This window comes from Rhinopithecus bieti, unplaced genomic scaffold (assembly GCF_001698545.2).
Source record: "Rhinopithecus bieti isolate Rb0 unplaced genomic scaffold, ASM169854v2 scaffold_3062, whole genome shotgun sequence".
NCBI classification, from domain to species: Eukaryota; Metazoa; Chordata; class Mammalia; order Primates; family Cercopithecidae; genus Rhinopithecus; species Rhinopithecus bieti.
The window spans coordinates 3670820-3675425 of record NW_016804432.1 but is presented as its reverse complement, the minus strand read 5'-3'; the positions used below and the strand labels follow the sequence as shown (position 1 = coordinate 3675425).

The 4606-nt window shown below is 45.8% G+C and overlaps 1 pseudogene; it reads left to right on the top strand.

Moving 5' to 3' along the window:
* The first annotated feature begins 1034 nt into the window (after window positions 1-1034).
* On the top strand, window positions 1035-1789 carry LOC108527103 (keratin, type II cytoskeletal 8 pseudogene; annotated as a pseudogene).
* Window positions 1790-4606: the final 2817 nt, after the last annotated feature.

Genomic DNA, 4606 nt, shown 5'->3' with positions numbered 1-4606 from the left:
AGGTCAGGAGTTTGAGACCAGCCTGGCCAACATGGTAAAACCCCATCTCTACTAAAAATATAAAAATTAGCTGGGCATAGTGGCGTGTGCCTGTAATCCCAGCTACTCAGGAGGCTGAGACAGGAGAATCACTTGAACCTAGGAGGTGGAGGGTGCAGTGAGCTGAGATTACGCCACTGCACTCCAGCCTGTGCGGCAAAGCAAGACTCCGTCTCAAAAAAAAAACCAAAAAATATATCCGGTGTGGTGGCAGGTGCCTGTAATCTCTGCTACTTGGGAGGCTGAGGCAAGAGAATCACTTGAATCCAGGAGGTGGAGGTTGTAGTGAGCTGAAATTGCACGACTGCACTCCAGCCTGGGCTATAGAGGGAGACTCCATCTCAAAAAAAAAAAGGAAAACAAAAAGACACTTAAGAGTTTTATCTGTTCTGTCCCTACAACCCTTTATATTGTTTCTCTTTGATATAATAGTACTGTTTTGGTCACATATATTTACTCCCAAGAAAATCTGAATTGAACTTGGCTTTTTACTTGCAGTTTTGTGATTTTCATAATTGCTGCAAGGGACTAACCAAAAGCATAGATCTGTTATATAAGCAACAGAGTAACATTTTTGGATTTAATATTGCTCAACTGTAAAAATAATTCAGTAACTCAGTCTTTACCCCATTTGTGTCTGTCATTTCCTATAGATTCAAGGTTATTTCCATTGCATGAACTGATAACACAACTGAAAACCACCCGTATTTATTCATCTATTAACTTCTAAAAGGATTATAGGTCATCACCATCTATCTATTTTCTGAGCCTAAGTAGACTCCTTATAGTTTCATTTTTTCAGCCATCTTCTCTATTTTGTTCTATGGGCCCTAATATAATAATATTAATATATAATAGCTAACTTTGATTTTTTACTATGTATTGTGTTGTAATTAATTCAATACTTATAAAAACCGTATTAATAAGCAGCAGCTTCTCCGCTTCTTCTGGAATCTCCGCCTGGTTGTCTGCCTAATTCTACTCCTGCCTCCACCATGTCCATCAGGGTGACCCTGAAGTCCTACAAGGTATCTACCTCCGGCCCCCAGGCCTTCAGCAGCCATTCCTATGCTAGTGGGTCCAGTGCCCGCATCAGCTCCTCAAGCTTCTCCTGAGTGGGCAACAGCAGCTTCTGGGGTGGCCTGGGTGGAGGCTATGGTGGGGCCGGCAGCATGGGAGGCATCACCACCGTCACAGTCAACCAGAGCCTGCTGAGCCCCCTTAACCTGGAGGTGGACCCCAACATCCAGGCCTTGTGCACCCAAGAGAAGGAGCAGATCAAGACTCTCAACAACAATTTCACCTCTTTCATAGACAAGGTACGGTTCCTGGAGCAGCAGAACAAGATGCTGGAGACCAAGTGGAGCCTCCTGCAGCAGCAGAATGGCTCGGAGCAACATGGACAACATGTTTGAGAGTTACACCAACAACCTTAGGTGGCATAGACACTCTGGGTCAGAAGAAGCTGAAGCTGAAGGCAGAGCTTGGCAACATGCAAGACCTGGTGGAGGACTTTAAAAACAAGTATAAGGATGAGATCAATAAGCACACTGAGATGGAGAACGAATTTGTTCTCATCAAGAATGTGGATAAAGCTTACATGAAGAAGGTAGAGCTGGAGTCTCGCCTGGAAGGGCTGACTGATGAAATCAACTTCCTCAGGCAGCTGTATAAAGAGATCAGGAGCTGCAGTCCCAGATCTCAGACACGTCTGTGGTTGTCCATGGACACAGCCGCTCCCTGGACATAGGACAGCAAGTGCAGTGCGCGAGGTCAAAAGGCAATACAGTACAGGAGATTGCCAAACCAAAAGGCCAGGCTGAGCGAGAGCATGATACCAGAATCAAATATAGAAGGACGGACAGATGCTGGAGCATGGAAGCAAAACGAGATGACCTGAACGGCACATACAAAAACTGCGAATCTTCTGAGATGAAACCCCCACAACACTCAGCCAGCTCCAGCGCTAGAGATTGAAGGAGTACCTCAAGGCCCCAGGAGCTTCCCTGAGGACCACCATTGACAAGATAGCTGAGCAGCCGTGGAAGAGCATGGCCATTAGGATGTCAACGCAAAGGCTGCTCCGAGCTTGTAGCCGCCTGCAGTGGGCCACCGGACATGTGCAGCAGTTAGCATGACAGTACCCGCGGACCATCACACGAGCTGCTCAGCTGGCCCTAAGAATGGAGACTCCTCCACCTACAGGTGGAAGCTGCTGAGGCGCGAGAGAACTGGCTGGAGTCTTGGATGCTCAAGAACATGAGTAACCCATACGAAGACCATCAGACAGCTATGCCAGGTGGTCTCAGCTTGCCTATCGGGGGCGCCTTCACAAGCCCCCCGACCTTAGCTATGGCCTGGGCTCCAGCTTTGGCTCTGGCGTTGGGCTCCCAGCTCCCTTCAGCCACACAAAACAACAAAGCCACACCAGGGCCGTAGGTGTAGAACAAGACGAGAAGAGTGTCCAAGTCCTCTGAAGTCCTGCCCATTGAACAGCTGCGGCAGCCCCTCCCAGCTGCTCCACATGCAGCTTCCCCAGAGCCCAGGAGGGAGGGCAATGTGCAGGGAGCACAGGGACAGGTGACCCCCTGAGCTCCGCCCTAACCCTCAGCCCACCCACGGGTGGAGTTTACTGGCTGGCCACGCCCCTTTACCCCATGCCTCCAGCTACAAAACAATTCAATTTGCTTTTGGGGGTCCAAAAATTAAAAACCCAGCTAGCTCTGCCAAAAAAAAAAAAAAAAAAAACTTTCGTAAAAAAAAAAAAAATAGAACCACCACTTAGAAATCTGACATAAGAGAAACAATACATAAGACTATAGGGACAAAGTAGATAAGAATCCCAAATAGCTTTTTTTTTTTTTATTTTGGAAGATACAAGTGAAAAATTTTCATTTGGTTTTACATTGTTTTTACAGTGCTTATATATTTCTGGTCTTGATTACATCTTGTAGTCTTGTAGTATGAGGAAAGTATTAGTATTATTATCGCTTTTCATGCATAGTGACTAAGTTACTTGTCCCAAGTTTCAGAGGTATCAAGGAATAGTGCTGGAGTTCAAATCTGGCCAGTCTGGTTCCCAAATCCTTGCTGTAAACCACTATGTTATGTAGCCCCTGTGCCTATGTGGCATAAATTAAAGGCCAGAGGGAAGCAGAGTCCTTTCTAAAACGGAAGGCATCAGAGCCGCACATATCCCAGATTATACACCTCTACCTGCTGCTACTCACCAGAGCCACGTTCTTCCAAAGGCAACAGGGCCAGCTTGAGTATTAGAGTCTGCTTAAGGCCTTGCTTGACTCCCCTTATTCCCACCTCCTGGCTCTTCAAGGCAACATGGAGAGAGATGGTCATCAGGCTCCCTTCTCTTTAGGGACTCATTTTCTGAAGGAAAGTCATTTCCCACATAGTTTATGGCAAAGACAGGACAGGACCAGTCTTAGCCACAGTTACAGAAAAGAGAAATTTTCTTTGTTACTTTCTTAGCCAGCAAAACCCATTTCCCAGCCTCTTGATGTACTCAGAGCCTAACCTGTTTTTTTGTTTTTTTTTGTTTTTGTTTTTGTTTTTTTGTGATATCTCACTCTGTTACCCAGGTTAGAGTGCAGTGGCACAATCTCGGCTCACTGCAGCCTCGGCCTCTCGGGTTCCAGCGATTATCCTGCCTCAGCCTCCCGGGTAGCTGGGATTACAGGCATGCACCACTCCTGGCTAATTTTTGTATTTTTAGTAGAGACGGGGTTTCACCATGTTGGCCAGGCTGGTCTCAAACTCCTGACCTCAGATGATCCCCCTGCCTCAGCCTCCCAAAGTGCTAGGATTATAGGCATGAGCCACTGTGCCCGACCCCTAACCTACTCTTGATACTCACTGCCCTCACAATGATTGCCTTTAACCTCTTCAGAAGCCTCCATTATAGCCCTCCACTCCGTAGTGCCCTCTATCTTGCAGTCTCATTCTTTAAACTACCTCCCCTCCTGTGGAAAAAAGTGCTAGTTATTCTTTAATATCTGTATGCCCCTTCTTCCATAATGATAGAGAACCTACTGTCTGGCTTCCTTGCAGTTAGTTATGGCCATATAACTAAGTTTTACACAATGGGATGTAAACATACTGATGGGGTTCAGGATATGCTACCCTGAAATATGGCACCCTGGCATTTGAGAAAACAGCAGAAGCAGGAAGTCACTCTCATTTTCCCTGACCTGTCTCCCCTGAAGCAGGTTATAAGACCCCCATTTGAGAGGTACTCCTCCTATACCTGAAGGAAAGGGAACATACTGAATCTGAACAAACAGGCCTTTCAAATTCCCATAAGGTCATCATCATTATATCCTACCCTCTCTGTTCAATCATACTTCTCTAAAATTGTCCACTTCTTTGTCAAACCTAAGCATAAAAAAAACACACAAGCTTACCTGTTTCTTTGGTCTTCACTTCCTTAGGAAGGCTCCTATGTCACATAAAAGTCTTACTGAATAAATTTGTATGTTTTTCTTATTTTTTATTATAGAAGCCTCAGCCAAGAACCTAGCAATGAGTTAGGAAAGAAATCTCTTCTCCCCAG